Source organism: Bacillus rossius, chromosome 7 (genome assembly GCF_032445375.1).
Source record: "Bacillus rossius redtenbacheri isolate Brsri chromosome 7, Brsri_v3, whole genome shotgun sequence".
In the NCBI taxonomy this organism is placed as follows: domain Eukaryota; kingdom Metazoa; phylum Arthropoda; class Insecta; order Phasmatodea; family Bacillidae; genus Bacillus; species Bacillus rossius.
This window is the reverse complement of record NC_086335.1, coordinates 57,452,373-57,475,373: the sequence shown is the minus strand read 5'-3', so window position 1 is coordinate 57,475,373 and position 23,001 is coordinate 57,452,373. Positions and strand designations below refer to the sequence as shown.

Sequence of the window (23,001 nt, the reverse complement as noted above, 5' to 3'; positions counted from 1 at the left end):
CTTTCCAGAATTTCTGCCGGGAGTTTCAAGCCTAAAAATAATAATAATGAAAACACGCGTTTCAGCCATTTTAACTCTTCTAAAATGACAGTTTAAAAACTGAAACAGAACTACTAATCCACCCTCAGCTCATTCTGAAATGCTTTTTCGTAAATAGCCGCCACTCGGATCCTACCTATCGAGCAGTTTTCAGATCACGTGTATATTTTTGACGTGAATACGCCTTTAAAATTGCTTCCATAGTGGGGGCAAATCAAAAAAACGAATGATAACAAAATCGGGGGAATACAGTTTGGTGTTACAGCTACATATCTATCATCTCCATCCAAAATTTAATTACACCACTGGATAGCTAAAGGATAAAAAAAATTCGTTACGCTAAGTGAAGACTGTGACGCATCGCACGCGGTGGAGGGGGAAGCGCCGCCATTTTGAGGTCACTTTGCTGCGTTTCGAGATTTCCATTTAGTATAACTTTTGAACCGGAGAAGCTACGACGTTTGTTTGAGTTTCAATCGTCAGCTCTCGTCAAAATCTATCGACCGCATATATAAAACATTAGTGTAAAATAGTTACAGTGAATATAGGGCCTATACGGTGTTAAAATAAAAAAAAGCGTATTTTATATTTTGTATCGAAAATATTACCTGTTACGTACACGTATTCACGTACAACACACGGCCGTGTCCACATTTTTTTTTTGACGTGACAACGTCCAATAAATCGATGAACGCCGGCTGCACGCACGAAAAAGTGTCCCGTTGCGCACATTGTCCAGTTACGCTGTGTTCCTTTACGCTCATTGTACGCTTGCGCCGCATCTATCTCTCTTCCACTCGATTGGCCTATGGATCTACTATTATATTACACAAATAGGTTAAGGCGGGCTTTTCAAAAGTAGCTTTTAAATTTAGTACTTTAACTAAACTATCATTTCATCAATGTTTTGTTATGACGTTTCCACGTTAAACTATCGTCCGTAAACCGACTTCAAAGACAACTATTTTTTTTTCTGAAGCTCTGCGCACCGCACGTATGCCCGCGCGGGCGGGCGGAGACCTTCGCACCTGGACGTGTACACCCCTGCGCCGCGGTGCCGGACGAGCGCGGGCCCACGTCTGTGCAGCCCTGGCTCGCGAACGGACGAGCCCGCTCTCCTCTCACGCCGTGCAAATTACTTTTGTAAATTTCTTATGGGTAATCCTGCCGGCCAGGTTGTGTCTCGGGCTCCGCGCAACAGCGGCGCAAAGCGCCCCGCCACAGCTTCCTGCGAGCTCCACGATGAGTAGAAAGGATTATCATTTCGATAATATCTTAAAAAGCAACCCACGCTTTTTTTAAAATAAAATACATTATTTTCTTATTTACACTATTATTAATTTATATTTATAAAACAAATTTACATTATTCTTTATTCAAATTTATTAAAATTTATTTCTATTTTTTTAGTTTGGTTTTCTATATAAAGCATATCTTTTAGTTTTATAAACTATTATTTATTTTGTACTTTTTAGTTTGGTTTATTTATAAAAGTGTTTTTCCCCCCTCAATTTCTTCCAGGTAAAACTCCTTAAACTATAAGTTTTCAAAGACGCCAGGGTTATTAGTTTAACCATTATAATGAAACTTTTGCCGTTAAAATGGTATTCATGCCAATGAAATGGCACTTGAGCCATTCAAATAGCACCTGTACCGTTTAAAATGGTACTTGTGCCATTAAATTGGTACCTGTGCCATTGAAATAATTATTCAATTATATTTTATTTTTGTAGTTCAAGTGTGAGCTATTTTCTTAGTTTAATCATATTTTTTAAGTGATCACTTCTTTGTTTTTTTTATTTAATGTTTATTTTTATTTGTTAAATTGATTTTTTTTATATCTGTGGTTAAGTGTAAGACAAGATGGTGTCCACTGAACTTCTCTACGTGTAAAGAAAATAAATTAAATAAATATTTATTGAATTTATAAAAGTGCTATAAAGGACATTAAAATATAATAACTATAAAATACTTTGACAGCAAACAATTTAATGCTAGTTACTGTTAGTTTTAAGCACTCACTTGTAAACTATCCTTTTAGTTCATTCGATCCCAGTATCCAGATTTGACTGAAAATGACGAGCCACCGAGTTCGGTAACCAAGTATTTCCGAGTCCATCAGATGTCAGTGAAGTTTCCGTCAACTTAAGTTTCGACGCATGACCGTATAGCGCCATAGCACGTGAATCAAAATAAATAACGTACTTCAAAGTCACGAACTTACATGATAAAAAACTAATCAATGCCAGGTTTATTCTAATTTCATAATGTTTATGGAGTTATACGCATTATTAATAAATTTTAAGGAGAAAAACCATCGTATTGTGTTAAACTGTTTAAATATATATAAACATTAGTGATTAGAGTTAAACATTCAATTTTATTCTTAATTTAATAAAATCTAGTTGTTAATAACACTTTGGGCCCAAGTTTTACAGGTCAGGTTGTCTGAAAACATTTTGACAAACTTTCTTTTTCTTTAGTTATTTGCAAATAAAAATTAGTCTGTAACGTCGTATACGCACAATCACACCCGGGTTTACCATCCCTCTAACATTAAAAAAAGAGGTATTATTTATCAAATTAGAGGAACATGATAATGGGAAGCGAAAACGTTTTCTTAACTGTAGAACGAAAAGAAACAAGAATAATTATTTTTTACTTAAGACAATTTGCTCTAATTTAGGTATATTTTAATTTTTTTGCAAATTTATTCACCTTTACAGCAATGTAAAGTTGTTAAAAATTAATTATAGCTTTTAACTATGAATTTGCCAGAATTCTAATCCAATACACAAGAAAAATGATGAACAAATCCGGGAAAGAATAAGAAGCAATTATTAATTTCTAAGTGTTTAAATCATTCATCTTTGTTATATTTTATTGTCCTTACAAAACTTTTATGCACTGTGTTATTACTAAACACAACAACTTTCGGTACAACTTTACATTCCAAAATACATTTGTGGAACGTTTTACAGTTGCTGTATTCTTGACCGATTTTGTTGTTAAACTTCCTGTTGTACGAATCCAAAGTATCCCGATTGAGTAGATATTGGTGCGGACAAAGACTAACAATACATTTTGTAAATTTGTACGATTTAATGGCAAAAATAAAATAAAAAATCTGTTATACCAATTCACAAATCATATTAAGTTTGTTTTGGAAAAAAATTAACTTTTAAAATGAATCCATATAATTTTGCATGCAATTTTAGTATTAATTCGTTTCAAGGTTTTAAAGGTTTAACTACAGTAATATTATTTTATTTTCATACAGAAACTCTTTCTGTACTTCAGATATAACTAAAAAAACTGAACCAAATAAAACGAATAATTTAAATTAGAGAATATCTTATAGTTCATGGAAATATAAATCCTGGACAGAGAAATTAAATATAGGAATGAGATATTTTTCCTGAGATATTTCTGGTGTTGACGTTCTTTTAATGCGAGACGCGGCCACGGCCGCAACATTCTATTAAACTCTCCATTAAATCGAATTCCTCGTGGATAGTCAGGGCTAAAATAAAAATTTAAAAAAAGAAAGAAAAAGAACTGGAATAACGAATGTCAATGTCACGCCGCGGTACCTTCCGCTTCCGTTGTAGATGCGATCCGCAGCTGAAATGAGGGTGAAAAAAAAGTAGAGATTTTTTTTTAAGTCAGGAGAAAATTGAGCAATAAGGATTCAGAAGGAAAGGGAGAATGGTTGGCTAGAAAGCAGGGCGAAAGAAACTCATTTTCCCGGCAATCGGAGAGGGAGGGAAATAGGCGAATTTTCAGAAGTTGGTAGCCTTACGTCGGTTAAAATTTTCATTACGTGCAACATGGCATCGCAGGTAGTAAAAATGCACGCGGCAGACGCCGGGAAGATTGGTGGGGGGGGGGGGGGGTGAACCCCTCCCCCTTCCCCCAATCCACACTTGCGGGGGATCAATAATTCACGTGCTCAGCTGCCCTTCCTTGGTTTCCGCTGGAGAGGAGGCTATTTCCGGGGACGCGATCCAAGACGCAATTGAGACGCAATTACTGCAACTCCGAGGAACTTCTTCATTTGCACGAGTCACACGGAGAGCTCAAGATGAAACGGGCCGTAGTAAATTAATTTCTTTAGACGAGGTCTAACTTTAACTTATTATTTTACACTCAGGAAAACCTTTGTGTAGAACAAACAAAATAATTTTTTTTTTCAATAATAAATAATATTTGATACTGTAAAATGAACTTTGAAATATAACGATTGTTTTAAAAGTTCACGTTTTTTCATAGTTTAATTATTATTCACACGGTTCACTAAATATGATTCGAAGTAATGTATGGACAATTAAAACAACTTACAAAGATATGTGCACAATGTTTCACTATTATGAATTAATTAAACAATCAAACAATTATTTCAATACCAACGAAATTTTGGGTAATTTTTATCGCTGAATTCAAAATATTCTTACTTTTATGTGTGAATAATGAAAAGTTTATTTTATAAACAACCGTGAATAAAACACAAATGGTTATTTCTTTTTTAAAAAAAAAAAAGTTCTAATTACTTACTGTATCGGGTTTTCTAGAATTTTGACGTTGCTTATATAATCTGTAAGCCAATGTCTGAAGTTCTTGCCACTAAATTATTCATGGAAAAACCTGTTGCTTACACTGATTTTTCTTTAGAGACAGGCCTCAAAGAAATACACTAATTTTCTTCCACTTCTAGGTTTTTTTGGGATTTATATGTGATTTGGTGGCCTGGATAAACTTGTAATGCCTTTTTTTTTTAGATATATTTTATTTGAGAGCTTTACCTGTAAATTTATCATGATAAAACTCTTGTATTTCCGTCTCACGTTTTCTCAACATATATTTACAAAAGATTGCCTCAAAGCGGTAAAATATCAAGGAAGTTTTCATAGTAAGTACTAATTGCGTAACATTTTACAACTAAAAAAAATCCATAAAGTATCAGCATGTAATAATGACGTCACTATATTTAATTTTTTCCCTGTAAAATAAAAAGACACGTGTTAATTACACATCTATTGCCATGGGCATGACAAAAATATTTTATGGTGTACTTAAACTAATTTTGTAAACTTTAGTTAATAAGTCGATCCTTTGCACAGAAAAAAAAATTCTGTACTTTTACAAAACATTCCTTTGGAAACTAGTTAAAGAAATATATTGTAACTTTGTACAACACATGGCTATGGTTATTTTTGCATATATTAAATATGTTTTTTTCGAGATAATACTGAGTATTTCTTACGAAAATTGGCACAAAATATTACATTTCAATTCATGTTTAATTCTAGCCTAATTTTATTTAACAATGTAAAAAATAATAAAATATTCATCAACAGGACTAATTTTGTTTGATTATGTTTATAAATGAGCGATGTTAAAGCTATCCAGCGAACGGTTAACAAGCAAACTTTAACTATTTGAGGTACTGGATCAACACAGAACATAAATTCCCGGGCAAAAATACGAAAACTGCGAACCTTTTCTTTTTATGTAAATGTACATATGTACAATTATATTTGTAACTTTCATGAATATTTATGTTCCATTTACACACACACACACACACACACACACACACATATATATATACATATATATATATATACACGGTGTGGTTGGCAGAAAGGGTTATTCGTAAGTAAGCCTCTTAACGTTCCTTTTTTTTTTGTGTAAATTTGGTGAGCGTTATTGCGTGGCATGACCCAGTGAAGTGACCCCTGTAATTAGGTATTCCGTGTGACGGGCAGAGCCGGGCAGCCGGGCGGGCGGATAAAGGCCTCGCTAGAGTTTCCCCGCGAAGTGCACTTTGCGCCGCACTCACCGGCCGATACAGGAGCCGGTGAAAGCTGCCTTGCGAGTCAGTGGAGAAAGCGGGTGAGGAAGAGAAAATGGGGGGCGGGGGGGGGGGGGGTAGAGGAAAAAATACTTTACTGAGGTAGAAGTCGAGCGACTAAGAAACTATGTTATGTTTTTTTTAGGTAGATTTCAAAGAAATACTATCTATTGTAGCAGCCGTTACCATGGGGGCGACATCCGGAAATTTTTGTTATAGTTTTTTTTTTTTTTTTCGTTTCGTGGTCCATAGACTCTAAAACCATCGTTAACTCAAACGCTTATATATATATATATATATATATATATATATAATGTACGTGATAACTGCCTCATAATTGTTATCTAAAACCTTCCTCTGAAACAATTTTTGATTGAACGAACTATTACCGTAAAAACAGATGTTGAAATTTAAAAAAATAAATAAAACTTTCTTAGTATACACTTCATCGGAATTTATTAATAACCATATTCATATTACCTTCGAACCTTTGTCCAAAAAAAAATTATACGACCACGTATTAGTGCAAGTGATGAAAGTTAGTGTTCGGTGGTCAAAAACTAATTGCATAACTACCTTAGTAGGCATAAAATGAACCGTTCTCTGAATAACAAGCCGGAATCAACTGCGGACATTAATAAGCATAATACATCAAAATAAAGTCAAATTGTTTAATATTCAAATATCTTTTCCATTATTAAAAAATATATATGTATGCTAGAAAGGAACATCAACTAAACTATAAAATTATGCCCCAATTTTTGTAAGAAATACTCAGTATTATCTCGAAAATCGTATTTCATATGTGCAATAATAACCATAGCCATATTTTGTACAAAATTACAATACCTTTCTTGTAGTATTTCAAAACTTTTCTTGACAACTTTTTTTCCAGATGAATATTTTGTAAACTTTTTTTTCTGTGTGGGCTCTGTACCATGTGTCACGGGTTGCGAAACAAACAACAGCCGTTTTTGCAAAAAAAAAAAAAAACCTGGCGTGGAGCGAAGACGCGTAGGTATCTTCAAAGACGTTGGACTCGCGCTACAGATGACCCGGGTTCGAAACACAAGGAAATTTTTGTACACGCCCGAATTCTTGCCGTCGCGTCGTGTCGATTTCGGGATTTTTTTTTTTTTAAGTTTAAAAAATGCGTGGGGTTGAAACGTTTCACGAACGTTATCAATTGACATGAAAAAGATGCTTAAACCATTTGAAAAGATCCCTGTCGCTATCGAGACAAGCTGTTTCCAGGCTCTGCAGGGACTCACGCTATCTTACGCCCAGTCACTTACCGTCCAGACGGTATCTACAGAACATATCTTAGAAACATAAGTACAATAAATCAATAAATATTTATATAATTGTGTACTAGCCTGTACATCATATACATTTTAGCATTTGTTTTTTTCTCTATTATTTATTTTTATCCCTACTTTATAGATTTTTTTTCATGGGTTGTGGATGATAGCTTGGGTACCCGCTTGTACATTTGTCAGGTATTTGTTTTTTTTTAATATTTGAATAGTGCCAGGCTATTCGGCTGGCAGTTAATAAATAAATCTGTACCTCTGAGGCATACGGCACTAAGTCACATAAACCATAATTTTTTATGAGAGCAGTTGAAATAATTTTAAATAGTTCCTCACTTATTTTCTCGACTATTTTCTACCTGAAATATGTGAATTTCTGACATATCTTAGATCTTGGTGTTGTATGCCGCTAGAAAGAACGTCAAACGGTGGTGTAATTTATTGTTAAAATTGCATTTTGCCCAAAAGTGGACATTGTGTCTTATGCCCCAGAGGTACAAAAATAAATAAATTAAAGCATAATATTACTTAGTTGTTTAAGTCTGAATGTTTGACGAAGCAATTGTTCCCCTCCCCAAAGTACACCTTATCTTGGATATAGTATATTTTTTTTGTAAGTCAAGCACCTGCTTAGTAAGTAAAATAGATAAACAGGAGGAGAATTGTTTCACAGACGAACGATGTGCCATCTCTTCGATTTCCCTGATATCCCACGCGCGCTTTAGCCGACTCGTGAGTTATTCAGCATCGCCGGCGAAGACTCCGGAGCGAAAGGGAGGCTAACACCCCTACACTTATGCGAGCTACTACGTCTTCTCTCTTCCCTCCCCCCCCCCCTCCTTCCTAGCCGTAACTGCAAGAGAGGGGTCCAATGCGACCCCTAAGGCGACCCCCCCAGCCGACAAGGCGCTCATCCCGTATATTCCTCGGGGGTATTCTAGGGGTGCGTCGCCGCGGAAGGGAAGGGGAAAGTTGAATGGATTGCTCCCAAGCAGTCTTCGGGGTGTCTGCTCTGAGTCGACGCTCCAAGCCCAAGCTCCAAGCCCGTCTCTCTCTCTCTCTCTTCTATTGTTGTTCTTCTTCTTCCGCGGACCCCCCTTCCTTATCCCCTTCTCGACACACTCCTCAGCGTCGCGAAGACACGCGTGGCAACCTAATTACTCCGGTAATTAATAGCTTCCCAGCAGGAGATGGGGAGGGGGTGCGCTCCGAGCCGCGACGAGTCGTCAAACCCCTTTTCCCCTCCCTCCCTTCTCCAGCTAAAACCCTTCCCACGCCGACCCGCAAACAGCAGGACTTACAAGACCGACCCCCCCCCCCTACCCCCTCCCAGGAAACTCCTGGAGCTCGCGCTAAGATGCGGGGCGATTGACGCAAGTTTCCCCTGCGGCAGGCCTTTTCGGGGCCTCGCGACCCGCGACAAACCTTTTTTTCTATGCAGTATTTTGGGAAGACTGCGACTGTAGTAATACCGTCAATAGACCCCCTCTGTTATGGTCTTTGAAGATCTATTCATATCATATTTGTGTCCTAATTAAGGAAAATGTTTATTACTTAACGTTAAATAATAGTTACAGCATTACAACTATCGCTATTCCTCCTCCTTAAGGGACAGGGGTAGAAGCTAGAAGATGTCATCTTGGGTCCAAACGTTTTGATAACACAACAATTTGTGATCGTTGGTTTTCGAAACATTTGTTTTCCTTAAGTCAGAATATTTACACATTAACAGATTTTCTTCTATGGCAAAAGTATGATTATTTAAGTAATAATTTTACTTTCTAGATGATGTCATTCTTCGAAATTAATCCAACTCTTACACTCCAAATTATTTAACAGTTCATCATAATTAAGTGGCTTATCGATACTAATTTCAAGCGTATAAAATTACACTATTTGCCTTTACATGGCCAAATTTTGAATAATTAACTACAATTAATTATTATAGACAAAATCTATTGCATCCAAGGTGGTGTATTTTGGTTTCTTCCTCTTCACATAACTTGCTTATTTTCGTAGAAAGAATTTGGCAATATTTTCAGTAGGTTACTCGGTGATAAATCATAAAACTATTCGCTAACGAAGAACATTCATCAGTCGCAGAAAAGCAACGAGCAAATTCATGTGTCCTCATGTTACAAATAAACTTACAATACAAAATTCTTACCCGAAATTCAACGTAGAATAATTTAAAATGATGCCGAGCGTGATAATTATCTTCTATTTGTGTTTTCAACTACATTTCTCCACGCGAATCACTCATAGTCCCCGCATCCGCTGCCGGAGAAGCTACGTCAAGTATCGACTCATTCTATTTGCAGAACGAAATTTTAAACTATGTAATGAAATGTCTCAAATAAAAGCGAACAATACTTGAAAAATTACTACAACCCGTCTTTGATCCTGATTTCATACAAGAAAATTTATATAAAAAGGCCCATCTTGTTAAAATTCACTGAACAGTTAATACTATAAAGTTTCCATTTGTCTTGGTGAGCTTTAGTTCACGCCATCCGCACTAATGGCAGCACCGTGGTGGTAACACATTTCCATTCCTTTATTTCCTTCGCATTCGCGAAATTTCTCCCACCAAATGCCATATATCAAGTGCTAATATGTTACACATCAAAAATAATTCAACAAAACCATAGAACAATCTTTCCATATATATTTCAAAGTAGATTTTTGTGGGAATTGCACACTCAAATGAAGCACTAACCTTCTTGTTGAAACTTGTGTCATTTCACTAGCACGTTGCGGTATTTTATTGGTCGTAAGGATACGCTAAGAAGTTCGTAACTCACATAAGGGTGTAGCAGTCAACCTATATTTTATGACCAAATTTATTCGCCATAACGTTTTTCTCAGCTTCTGTTGGAAAAGGAACAGAAACGACTAAATGTGAAGTCAAATAAAGATTTAACGTTTAAAATTTAGTCCAGATAGCCCAAATTTGCTTTCCAGTAGAATTATTTCTTACAAATGGATAAAGAAAACGTGTCCTATAAGGCAATGACTTATCTTGCAGATAGCTGCTGAATAGTTACAAGCAAAAAAAAATAAATAAATAAACGCTGGCGCGTACATAACTTATTGCCGTTAAAGCGCGTAATATTCTTCGCATGATAAACTTTTTTCCTATTTATAATGTTTTGGAGGAAATTTATGCGGTAGGTAGGCTACACCCAATACAGATTAAATTTTGTCTTTATAAACAGACTTTAAAAGGGTTTTCGTGGTGAGTTTTGCAGAGTTTTGGTTCCTAGATCAACATATTTGTATCAGTGTACAAATAAGTAATTTTGACGTGACAACGTCTAATAAATCGATGAACGCCGGCTGCACGCACGAAAAAGTGTCCCGTTACGCACATTGTTCCGTTACGCTCATTGTACGCTTGCGCCGCATCTATCTCTTCCACTCGACTGTTCATAAAGTGAAGTGAAAAGTTAATGTGGTTTACATTGCTTATTACAACAACAATTTCGGCAATAAAGGTTAATTATTCTTGCAATTTAAAAATCTGATTACTAGTATAATTTCAAGTATTTATTCTTTTATTATTAAAATAAAAATGATTCAATTTTATTCATAAAGTATGCAATCATTTCATCAATGTTTTGTTATGACGTTGTCACGTTAAACTATCGTCCGTAAACCGACTTTACAGACAACCAATTTTTTTAGCCTTAAATAATATTTCCAATAATATTAAGGTCAGCGATACATCGTTGCTTTGGAACATGCTATATCTGTTAATGCAAAGAGATTTTAATGCATTTCAACGAGAAGTATTTTTTTTTTATGTTGGAGCCTTGCGGACGGAAACACACACCTAAGGCCGAGGTGGCGTAGTGAGATGCTCTCAGTCCAAATTGCATCTCTCGCCGTAACTAGATCTGCGTCGAGCTGGAGGGAGGGGGGGGGGGAGAGGAGTAGTTGGCGCGAGACTACAGATTTCAAGGATGGCAGAAGGGGCTTGGATGCGGGGTGGGAGGCGATATAGGCGCAACAAAAACACTCTGTGGGATTGGGCAGCTTCACCTGGAGACAAGCGTGAAAGCTGCGCTCCGCACAAACGGTTTCGTTGCTTCTTTTTTTTTTTTTTGTCTCGGTCTACACTGTAATTATTATTATTTTTTTTTTGCAATTGGAACGGAGATATTCATGAAAATTATAGATATTTGTAAGTTTATACATTTATATTAAAACAACTGTATCGCCACAAAATAGTGTTCGTAATAATACTTGATTCGGATTCTTACCCGGACATTAATTACAGTTAAATTTATTTGTAAACCGTTTCTTGGAAAGCTTTCCAATAATAACTGATGCAACAGGAAAAAAAAATCCAATTTTGGAATATTCGATTATATTTTCCATGGTTTAAAAATGTCTTGCATGAAACATCAATTTAAATATTAAAAAATTATGCGTCATTTTCTTTAAAGAATACTCACTATTATCTCGAAAAACGTTATTCATACATGCATAAATAACCATAGCCATCTGTTGTACAAATTTGTAATATATTTCTTGTGGTATTACAAACAATTTTTTTGGTAACTGTTTTCCAAATAAACTTTGGCAAGAGTGAAATAAAATAATTTTCGGATCGACTGCTGTGTCAATGCTACGTGCATGGTCTACAGCCGGCATTAATCGGTGGCCCAAAGATTTATATTTGTAATAAGTTTTGAAACAAATATCAACGAAAAAACTCTTTTTCCTCACTCGTAGATGTTCAGTAGTGATTTTTCAAGATATTGAAGTGTGAAAATGTTCACCTAGGTCACAATAACCATATCTAAATTAATGTTTACCAAACTTTTCATGCACATGCGATATACCCAACATTTAAAACAAAAGTTATAAAATGTGCGAATGGCGCAATAAGTATCTTTTTTTTTTGTGTCTGTTTCTAGGAGGGAATAAATAAAATCGCGTTACGTGGGAAAGTGATCCAGCTTAACCAAAAAAAAAAAAAAATACAAATCTAAAATATTTTTTTCAACTGCGGGATTAGCTTGGAGACGACATGGAACCAGGAGAAGGGAGTTGAAATCAGTACGAGTTTCGTGTGGCGGTTTACGAGTACTAAATGTAATTCTGCACGCTGAGAAGATTAAAATCAATGCGCAGGCACGAGTGTAAGAACAGGGCTTAACGCTGGAGTCAAAAACCATCACAGATTAAAAGATTTTTTTTTTTTGCGCGCGCGTGCGTGGTAACAATCGTGAAAGGCTACACTGAATCCACGCCCTAAGAGGATAAACGAACGATCAATCCGTAAAGCATATTACCGATTGTCCTGTGGTGATTAAGCACGTGATAACGGCCCATTAGGAATGAGAGTGCAGCTGAAATGAAATCCCATCTCAGTTGTGGAGTGCCGACATGGTGTTAACTAGTACACAGTTACAAAATATACTCACACCTACCATTGAAATGCTTGTGTGTGTTTTTTTTTTTTGTAATATCAAACAAAACCTTGGCAATGCACGTCAAATCACATCAGTTAATAGTACGGGTGATTGATAAGATCTTAATTGACATTTGTTATCCTATAGTTTTAACTTTTATAGTAGAAACACTTACAAACTGATGATATTTTCACATACAAAATTATTTTAATGCCTATGTTACAATATACATTTCGCAAGACTCGATATAAGACTGCAGGGAAAAAAAATATTTTTGTTAATTTTGTGACTAATCATTACAGAAAATAAAATCATCCTCGATCATCAAGTGGGGAAAAAATGTATTTTTACCTTTATATTTTTCAAAAGAAAAAAAAAATAGTATTGCAGAGAGGACGTGCGTGTGCTTTCTGCCGTTTACACTGGAACCCTCCTGTCTTTGTTACAGCCAAAGATAAGCAAGGTGAGGCTCGAACCGAAATTGTAGACAAGCCTTTGGGACGCGAGCTACCGGCGAGGATTGACAAAAAAAAGAGTCACATTTTTTTTGTTAGCGCTGCGAGAATGTTTGTCTGTGGCGCCTGTGAGCTGACGGGACGGTAATAGATTCAACCGGCGGCGCGGGCTGGAATGTGGGATTAAGAGGGAAAGAGCGGAGGGGGCCGGGGTTTGGTGTTAGTAGTGGGAACAGGGAGGTTCGGGTACAGTTGGTGGCCGGGTAGAAAAAGGAAGGGGGAGGGGGGGGGGAGAGAGCTTGTTGGGTAGGGGAAGAGGAGGAACTGGCCGTCACTTTGTCCACCGAGCCGGGAGAGGCGCGGCCGAACAACGCCGTGGGAATTGAAGCGTGAATAAATGAGGAGCGAAACTCCGCGGACCGAGAGTATTAACCCTGCGCATGTTTCCGGCCATGGGCTTTAGCTTTGTATCGCGCTCACTTTTATCTTCGGGAGCATGCTTGCCAACTGTTTTTTTCCCCCTCCTCGTGCGTGCTAAGTAGTGGGGTGTCGTTGTAGGTGTGTTGCTTTTCACAGCAGTTAAACCCATTCGTTTTCACCATTTATATTTTAGGAGACCTGTGTTTCCTTTCCGGCAATGTTGCTGGTTAAAGAAAAAATATTTATATTTCTTGCAATGACAACCTGGTAAACCTAAAAGAAAATAAATTCATCCACTACCCATCAACCCTGGATTACAACAAACCATATTATAATAATGTTGAACACTGGTCTGGTGATCTCACTTTTAGAGGTCATCGTAATTTAGTTACAACTTTTAGGTCGTGGGTTACATATCCACATTGGGCATTTTCGTGTTTAAGATGAGTAATTTTTGTCGCTTCTAAAAACATGGTCATGTCAAAATTCGTTAAAACAAAATAAACTCTCCTAAAAAAAACAGAATATACAGTGTTTATAAAGAATTTAAGGCAGCAATTCAGTGACTAAATACAGCTTGCATTAAGGTAGATTATGCTCTGCCATCTTTGAGTCTTCCATATTTTTGCTATAATTATAATTGTGATCTATTCAATCCAATTTTGGGAATGTCAAGGCATAAATCATATCTCCCAGGCCTTCTTTACCTTTTTTCAACCACATATTTACTAAAAGGCTCTAGTCTGTAAGCGTTGCGAGAAAATATCTCAGTATTTCACGCGGACGACTACAACTGCCATGATAATCACATCAGTTTACAAGTGTTGACTGCACCAAATAGTTAAATCGATGTATTATGCCATTTCAAACCAAAAAAAAAAATACAGCACAGAAGATTTATTGCAAGCTGTATAAAATTATTTGAAATTGCAAAACGGCAAGGGCTTATCTCCTTTATTTCTCTAAAAGGAACCATCAAGTGATTTTCTTTGTGAATTATCACTTATTCTTCAGGAACGCTGAGCCAAACTTTACACGCATCAGCAATTTCTACAATGTTACTATGACGTCACAGGCAAAACAAAACACTGCGCGACAAACACGTAGACACATGATCCATCCGTTGTGGGCTCAACCATTGTTGGCGCGTTATTAGTATCGTCGTCATTAGCTATTCAAATCTGACGGTGAATTAGCACAATGTAACGAACGATTAGCGGGTTTTCACATTCAAAATAATCATCAAATCATATGCCCCCCCCCCCGTGGAAAATAATTTCGAGTATGAGATGAGGGGAAAAATCGAATGCTGCTGGGACGCTGGGACGCAGGGACGACGAGATCTCAGGAACAGGTTGCGGTCTCTGACGAAGCCCTTTGGAGAGAGGTATTAGTACGAAGCAGGGTAATAAGGACCCCGTGGCTGGCATCCCAATACAGGTGGCCAGCAGGGGGAAGGAACTGGCAAAGCATGTAAACTGAGGTGGGTCGCAATACCACAGTCCTGAGCCAACATGTCGCGAGGGATAGAGTGGTGTGGTGGGCACAAGCTGGAGGGTGGGGGCGTGGGGTTGAAAGCAAGCAAACAGCCCCCAGGAAGGTGGAAGACGGATGACGACCTCCCCCCCCCCCCCTCCCCGCCAGCTCGTCTTCGTCTGCAGAGGATTGCTTTCGCGTCCTTCAAGAAGGTTCGCCTTCCCTGCCCCTTGGCTTGGGGGGTTGGGTGGGTTTTCAATTTGGAAATTAGCCTCTTTGCGCGCGCATCCATCATGCGGTTCTTGTTGACCCACGCCGGTGACAGCTCTCGGCGAAGGGTGGGTCGCGATCGCCGGTCTTTTTTTTTTTTTCCCCTTTCCACGCGATGCCGGCCCCCGGGTGGACATACGGACTCCACGTCGCTAAGAATTTCGTATCCAGATATGTGTGGTCACTTATATCCATATCATTGAGTATACTTAGATGTCTTAAATTAAAAATAAACAAATTAAATCTCTGTGTCTGACCGTGGTTTTTCAATTATTACATATTAAATATTTTTTCTGTTGGAAAGTACATACAAAAATTATCTTAAATTAATAATTTTTGGTTTTATATATCTGTACAAATTTATTCATTTATGGACTTTATGTTCACGCATGTATTATAAGTAACCCCAATATGAATTTAGTCTTAATTTTATTGTGATAACTTAAACTGATATGAAAAAACATATAACCATATTAATATACCAAAAGTTATTTTTATATCAAACATAATGATATTTACAAATGAAAAAATATTTTTTCACTGTAATTACATAGCATAGTTAAAATTTAAATGCACGATCATTTTTTATACAATTTGTGTTCATAAACATGTATGTATTATTCTTTTTACCTATAAAAAAACATTAGTTTCTGTCATACCAAGTGGAATTCAAGGTGTGTGTTTAGCAAGCTCCAGGGATTGTTGGTTTTGGGGGCCGAAGTTAGACAGAGATTATGTTTTGGTCGCTAAGAGACTAGCAGGAGTAGAGTCCAGCAGACTACGAACCCTATATAGTCATGCGTCGGGCGGAGGGTACTCACAAACAAGGTCCTTTGTTCGAGTTTCAGCTAGAGTAGGAGCACCCAACAACCCATACATGTACAGGGCAGAACAGTGCTAAGCGAATAATCCGCATTACTTAGAAGGCAAGTGGGAGAATCAGGAACTCACAGCGCAATCCAATCACGAACCCCCCCCCCCCCCACTTTACAAATACAAACTCGTACCCCCATCATTTACTTCCAGCGGAAACACTGGTGGTGTCAGATAACGAAGAATTGCACCGTTACATTTGGGGTAAGTTACAATAACAAGACCTAGTCCTCAACAGAAAACCTAGCAGTCATAGAGTCATCGAGAAATCGGGGAAAGAGTTCCAAAAACACGGACAGGCATGTTAAAATCAAAGCTCAGTTTAGGATTATAAATCCATGTTAGCGATTAGGGCTACGCAGAAAATAATGCTGTCCAAACAGTGAACAAAATCTACCTTCTTGAGAAATAAAACCACACTAGCACTGACATAAGGTTAAAAATAGACACATGGGACGAACACAGAAGCCACTTCGCTGTTTACCTTTCCTGCTCTGTAACTCACAGTTGTTGGATTTATTTTAGAAAGGAAAACTAAATGATAACATATTAATTATTAGTTTTACTTCAGCAAAATTCCTTACTCTAATATTTAAAGTAATGGTGTGGTATCTAGGCTGGCAACAACTGAAAAACAAAATATTAAGGACAATACGAATTTTGTGTTTATATCTGATTCCGAATCACTGGTGAAATACTTCAATAAAAAAAATTACAAATCAAACAAATACCTGCTTGTCTCTTCATTGGCAGGAATAATACAAAATGAATTCAATTCTTACTGTCTCAAGTAAAACCTCCCGTGTTTTTCTCAAAGATATTTTCGTTGTCATAATGTTGGTACAATATGTATTAAACATTTGCATTGTTCACACCGAGCACGCCGTCAGCCATCTATCGGACTGACCTGAAAACAACGCCAGGTTATCACACAAACATCTCGGAGCTGTCCGATATTAGTCTCTAGCGTATTTGGAATTAGTCTACTGTTTTGAATTTGAAGTCAATTGGTTAACAATTTGATAGCAAAACAAATCGCAGATGTACAAATATTAATATGCTATAAATTTGTCTAACATCTATAAAAAAATACAGATGATCCTACAATGGTTTTACAGACATAGTCTCAAAATCATTTCGTTATAAGTAAGTTACATGCCTCCAGTCATGGCAACGCAGCTAGCGAGTTTTGAGGTTGCGAAATTCCGCAACACGTTTTGTGTCGGAATTTTAACGCAGCATGTGTAAGGGAAAGTATGTTTCGCGAATAAATCTGAAATCTCATTAGACTGCAACATATATGCCCGTGCCAGTGATGTCTTCCTTGTATTCGGCAGCTGTCTGCAGGAGAAGCCGTTGCCTTATTTGGCCGGGCCAATCAGAACGGTTTTTCTCCCTTGCAAAATGGCTGTGATACGTGAGCCGTCAGTAGACACGTGTTGGAGAGAAACTCAACCAATTACGAAGCACAGACGATGCTACAGTCTATTCATACACAACTAGTCTAGAAATTTTTTTTCGCGAGAACTATATGCCACTAATTAGGTTCTTCCTATTTCAGTAGGTACCAGTTCGTTTAAATAGCTGCTTTATCCGAAAATGGCACGGAAATTGTTCGCACGAGCTTCATGCGACAGATCTGTGGATAGGTACATGAAGAATCGTAAAATTGCTGTCATGTAGAGAATATTACTAAACAGAGCGATACCAACACATCAGCAAGGAACTAGCATTAAAAGATCATAATGATCAAAAAAATGGTTGCTGCTGTGCAGATGGGAAAGGGAGGCGGGAAGTGGTTCTCATTTGGACTCCAAGAACTAACAAGACTGAGACTGCACACGCCGACTCCTCATGTCTCACCTTCATGTCTCGCAACGTACGTCTGATCGCGTGTCCAGAAGTTTCGAGTATGGGTCGCGAGTACCGTAGGTATTTTCCTGAACCTCGCGGAGCGTGAAAAACAGGGACCGAGAAAGTAAAAAAAGACAGCCCGAGGGTTGAGGGATTAAGGTTTAAGAGGGAAAAGTGTGGGGGAGGGAGGGAGAAAGGGGTGTGCGGTCCTCGACAGTGAGCTCAATGTGACAATCGATTTGTCTTCTGGACTTCGCGGGCTTAGCACCCCCTTCCACGTCATGAGGGGGGGGGGGAGGTTGGTGGAAAGGGTGAGAGATGGTTGGTGCAGGGGAAACGCTCCCTAAATCATCCCTTACGCCTCTTCCTGACAGCGTCCCGTCAGACCATCCCCCTCCAGCCCCCTCCCTGGACGCCGAATGGGCTTGTCAGGGTCCCGCGCTCACCCTAGCTCCCGATGCCAGGCGGGAAGAACTCGAGAGAAAAGAAAACCCCCCTCCAGCCTTACCAACGCATGCCTAGAGTTATTATTTCATTCTCATTTGCGCAGAAGCAAAGGAAGCGCTGAGGAGCCACAGGCGTGCGAATCAATGGCTCTTTCATCTCCGCGTGAATACAGGGAGCTGACGCGCAATCTTGCAGACGTGCTTCTTGCAATTATGGGACTTCCAAAACGGTGAAACCTCTGATATTATCATGTTACTCGAAAATATTAAATTCTAAATATTGTTAGTAAAGCTGAAGTGGTCAAATATAATTAAGGTTTTTCTCACTCTGCCTTAAAGTAATAATCAAGTAAAGTAAAATTTCATTTTTTTGTTACTTTTTGCCTAAACTGTGCTCAATTTTAAGTTCCAATAAAAAAATCAATACAAATAAAAATATGTCTGTTGTTTTAGAAATAATATGTACTAAACATTTTTTTCCTGCCAGCATATTAGAGACCTATACGAAAATATTACGAAATATAATGATAAAAAAAATTGGTTGTCTGTAAAGTCGGTTTACGGACGATAGTTTAACGTGACAGCGTCATAACGAAACATTTATGAAATGATTGCATACTTTTATGAATAAAATTGAATCATTTTTATTTTAATAATAAAAGAATAAATACTTGAAATTATACTAGTAATCAGATTTTTAAAATGCAAGAATAATAAACCTTTATTGCCGAAATTGTTGTTGTAATAAGCAATGAAAACCATATTAACTTTTCACTTCACTTTATAAACAGTCGACGAAACAGTTCATGTGTAGATGACTTGTAATTAATTTTAAAAACTGGCGTTTAGCTATAAAGTTTAATTATAATCATGAACAAGTTTTCATATAAATAAATTGTAATCAAATATCTATCATCAATTATATGAATCACCATAATTCTTTAGTCAATTGTAACATAACCTATTATTACTGTAATCGCCGACAGATGCTACTTTTTTTAATAATAAAAGAATAAATACTTGAAATTATACTAGTAATCAGATTTTTAAAATGCAAGAATAATTAACCTTTATTGCCGAAATTGTTGTTGTACAAGCAATGAAAACCACAGATTAAAATTTGTCGAGAATATTTTACGTTTTTATGTCTTCCAGTGCTCAAAATGATATGCAATAGTGGCCCCGGTCACGAAATTTTATTTATAATTCATTAATAATAACGCCCCTCGCGATAAACAAAGGAAAATATGTATTAAAGAGTGCCTGGTTGCCGCGGAAGCGGGTAGATTGCGCGATTCGTTCGGTTCGCGTCCGTCAACGTATATGGAAGCACCGTAGGGGAATGATATTATTTCGTTTTTATAATACGATTTTATAACAAATACGCATCCCAAATACACCAAACTTATTTATAATGTGTTACAATATTTTTTAAAACATTGTGCAAAAGATCCCGGGTGTAATTTGAATTATTGTGTGTAACTGTAAAACACCATTGTTCGTCCAAAAACGTATTCGATGATTCAACATTACTTTTAAATTGTGCTGAAAATCGGTGGACGATCGTTAAATTACATAATATTAATAATTCAAACGACGAAAACATGATTGAAAAGTGAAAACGATGGTTGTTCCGATCGAGTGGAAGAGAGATGCGGCGCAAGCGTACAATGAGCGTAACGGGACACATCGTAGTGGGACAGTGTGCGGTACGGGACACTTTTCCGTGCGTGCAGCCGGCGTTCATCGATTTATTAGACGTCACGTCAAAAAATGTTTTGTCTGTCTGTATAAAATGATTGAATTTAAAATTCACTTATGTATTAATAATAACATAAGTAAAAAAAATGTTTCATTGTGATTTCTCAAACAGTTTGAAAAAAAAAAAATAATTTTAAAATGTATTTTAGTCGTGGCTGCTTTTGCACGGCGTGCAAGAAGCTGAAATTGCATCTGAAAGGAGATCTGAAGAGAGGAAATTAAAACTCCTTTAGATAGCATTCCCGTAATGGCGGCTGGAACGAAAAAAATAAAAAATAAAACAATTTGAGATTTTTATAATACACAGAGCATCCGCATCTATTTTATTTACAAAAGAGACTTACTCGGAGCGGTGACCCAATTTCATTCCGCTTTCATGTTTAAAACTAAGAGATATAAAAAGTTCCTCTATAGCCCGCATAACGTAATGAAAACATTCAATTTTAAGTTAAGGTAAATGTCGTGGCTAGTTTAAAACGAAGCAAACGTGAAACATAACAAGGTTTTCAGCATGCCTGGTTGTACTTGAACATAGCAGCAGTTTAATTTTACCCGGTGTAGGGAAAACATGGTTACTTTGTACAAATGTTTCATGTTTTAGAGTGACAAAAAAAGGCACAAGGAAAAAAAGAGTAATTTTTTTAATGTGAATTCTATATTTAATCATAGAAGGCTATAAGCCTTAAAATATTTTTTTTCGTGGATGTGCTATGTAATACATAGACTAGATGTATATACCTACTTAAAACCTACTTCCTCTGTACTCCCAACACTTTTAGTCGATAAGTCGAACCAAGGACTTCCAAAAAGTACTTTATTCCAGTTAATATACAGTATTAATATTTAAAGAAATTTTAGAATTATAAAAATTAAAATTAAATTTAAAAAAATTCAAAATTAAGCGGACAGAAGTATACATCCCATACAAATTTAATGGAATACAAATATTGTGTCTATCTTATCATTTTCTATTGCAATTTTTCAAAATACACTATGCTTTATCTATGTATATTTATTAACCTATTTATAAAATGTGGCATAATGTACATCAGGAATGCTAGTGTATCAATGTCAGTGTGTCAATGTGCTGGATTTTTTCTTTCGTAAAATGGTTTCCGTTATTATTATTTGTCCCTCGAATAAACATTGTTTTTTTTTCTTTTGTGTTTCCAAGGTCAATATCAAGCACCCGTATTAAAGTTAACGTCATTAAAACTGACTCATTACATCTGGCCACATCGAAATCACAAAGCGTCCGACAGAAACAACAGTGCAGAAATGTTAAAAGTTCTAAAATGATTTGCAACTACACGTGACCTAATGAGATTATCTCTCGCAGTTCACGAGATGTGTTAAAAACATATGGTTATCAAACAAATACCGCCAAGCGTGATGAGTATATATGTAAATTATGTTTTCAACTACATACCTTGACGTGAATCACAAGTAGTTTCCGTACCCGCCGCTAGAATTTGTTGCCGTAGCAACTACGTTGGCTATCAAATCATTTAAGCAGACTGAAATTTTCAACTATATAATGAAACGGTTCCGAAAAATTTGGAAAAGACCTGAAAAAAAATTAAACCCCATATTTGAACTTCATTTTCGACAAGGAATTTTATTAAAACACCGCCCATCTTGTTAAAATTCATTGAACAGTTTCTCTTTGTCTTTGTGAACTTTGGTTTGCGCCATCGGCCACAGATGGCAGCACCGTGGTTACACATTTCCGTTCCATGCGACTTCAAGAAATTACTCCTACTAAATTCCGTACACCGAAAGATTAAATAATACAAATCAAACATGTATAATCTGGTCCCTAGGAAACACATGGGTAGAGATGTGAGTGCGAACATTTTCGATTATTAAAATTGTTTGGAAAAATATCACCAAATATTTTTAAGTAAAATTTATTTTAAGAACCCATATACGTTATCATTATACGTACGTTTATATACTAAGATAATAGTAAAAAAAATTCTATGCTGTAGTCTGTACGTGTGTAAAGTGTTAAATTTTTACTGTGGCGCCCACCATATTGTCAGCCGTATTGGCTGCCATATTGAAAAAAAATTAACAAACAAATCACTTGTTAAAATGATAATTCATTAAATCGAATTTAGTGCTCGGTTCGATCCTTCCTTGTACAAAAGAAATATAATTTATTATAATTTATTACAAAAAAGACATGTTCGAAAAAACACAAGATTGTTACAAATAAAAATTTATTACACAATTCTTCTCCACTGCAGGAACACTTGCGAAAGTTAGTAATCTAATAAACAGTAACTTCTGGATTGGTTTGAACTGAATAATTCTCAGCTCCATTAGGTTTACTGAAGACAGAGAACAATCAGATTATTTACTGACATAGCTTTTCTCTTTCCGACAGTTTTCTCGATACTATGTTCAACAACCTGCTTTACATAGAACCTGTCATATTTTTTTTGTAATTTTATATAAATTATATATTTTTTTGTACAAGCAAGGATCGAACCGAGCACTAAATTCTATTGAATCAATATTATTTTAACAAGTATTTGTTTGATGTTTCTCAGAATTGTTTGCCTATTTTTCAGCTAAATAATTCCGAATTCTAATATGGCGGCCAAGACGTCTAAAAATATGGCGAACGCTAAAGTAATAAATATGTTTCTGCACTCTAGCGGGTAAAAATTAAAGTAATCCAAGATGGCTGCCTACAGCAGACGAAAAACAAGATGGTGCCATGACATAACGGTGGTGTAATATCGACCTTGGTATTAGTGGTGGGAGCTCAGTCGGTCGTTGGCTTCTGTGAGGGAAGAATACGTTGCA

The 23,001-nt window shown here is 36.7% G+C and overlaps 1 protein-coding gene across 2 annotated transcripts in view; it reads right to left on the bottom strand.

Moving 5' to 3' along the window:
* Positions 1-23,001, bottom strand: part of LOC134534113 (carbonic anhydrase-related protein 10) — a 477,139-nt gene that overhangs the window by 323,153 nt on the left and 130,985 nt on the right. The window lies entirely within an intron of this gene.